Source organism: Silurus meridionalis, chromosome 3 (assembly GCF_014805685.1).
Source record: "Silurus meridionalis isolate SWU-2019-XX chromosome 3, ASM1480568v1, whole genome shotgun sequence".
Lineage (NCBI taxonomy): Eukaryota > Metazoa > Chordata > Actinopteri > Siluriformes > Siluridae > Silurus > Silurus meridionalis.
In genome coordinates, this window is record NC_060886.1 from 16,122,560 (window position 1) to 16,124,437 (window position 1,878).

Consider the following 1,878-nt stretch of genomic DNA (forward strand, 5'->3'; position numbering starts at 1 on the left):
ATAGCCCTTTTCTACATTTTTGTATTTTGCTGACATGTTACCTAAAAGAAAAAAAGAAAAGAAAAAGAAAACAAGCAATAATAAAACAACGTTACCTGCTCATGTGAATGATGTAACGCTGTGTCACACTATTTTCTACACAATATCGCCATCCCCTGTCAATCCTCCATTATATATTAGCCCACACGGGAGCCAACAAATCATCATTTCATAATTAAAAATCATAATTTAAAACAATAACCAGTAAGTGACTCTTGAGTGATCCACCTGTCAATATGCCAAATATGCCAATATTATTTTATGATTACAATATGAGAGTATTCTGATGAAAATATTTTATGTATTTTAAATATATTTATATAAATAAATATATTTATATATTTATTTATATAATATATATATTGATAAATAAATACATTGTATAATGTATATATATATATATATATATATATATATATATATATATATATATATATATATATATATATATATATATATATAGGGTTGAATAAATGAAATCACTACGGAATGATATTGTATATAATATATAATTTGGGTAATGTTGCCACCTAGCGTTCGAGGAAGAATGGACATGGTTTCACTAAGTTTGCTTAAGCACCCATGTAAACAATAGAATAGCACTTCATTCGTTATTATGGAAATACGGGTAACACTTTCCAACCATTATTAAATTATTATTTCGGTTTGCAGCCGAAAAGCTGAATCCCTATATTTTTTGGATACCATTTAATAATTCATGCGAGCCATTAATTTGAATGGTTTAATAATAATTTTTCTAATTATTACCCTGTAATTAAAGGATATGTGCCACAAATATATTTATTAAACCCTGGGGTTATTGTGGTGCTTATGTTCAACATAAGTCAGATATCAAGGCTAATGCAAGCACCTAATGTACATGATATTTCAGTTGAAATATAAATCTTCTTTAGATCATAGACAAACAAGTAAAAATGAATTGCTATTAATGTAAGCCATAAATACATAAATGTAATCATGTTATTTAGCTGTCTGTCAAATTGACTTTAAAGTCTCAATGAATAAATTAAGACTTAATCTACATAACATTTGAGTGTTGTAGATAGCAATAATTTTTTGCTGAGTTCCTATTTCTTTTATATGCAGATAACCTGAAAATGATTAATTCATATCCAAAGTATTCATTATAATTTTTTATCATTTAATAAAGTTTAATTGATTACTACGGTTGCTATTTTACTAATTGATGTTTGTAATCTAATGTGTTACTGAATTGTTACAGTCAGAGCACCATTATGTTAAACAGACCTTTTAAAATGAAAAATTAACCATCATATATACACATACATACATACATACATACATACATACATACATACATACATACATACATAAATTATACAAAAAACAAATTCAATAACAAAGTCAAATTTAATCTCAAACCAGGCAGATAAGTCCCACCATGGACACACTGTAACCCTGGTTATTCAAAGGAACTAGGGTGAGTGTAAACAGGTGTGTATCATGAGCAATCGGGTGACTGTGAATGGGGACAGGTGCGGGACTGTTGGGGTCATGTGATCATGTGATTTATATGTGTGAGTATCTTGGGCACTTGTGTATTAAAAGGCTGCAGACAGGAAGGTGGTAGTGTTTCACATATGAAGTTTAGTTTCTACTTACCATGTTTTAGACCAGGAGTCTTCAACTGAAAATCCTGAAGGTCCAGTAAATGAACCCCCCTCGCCAGCTGTGGTCCGGACAATTATATACCTAAAAAACATAAATTGATGATGTTTGCCAGACTAAAGAAGTTAGTGTAGACAAATATTTGTTGGACACATTATAAATGAATACATAAAAGGAAAAGCTAAAGTG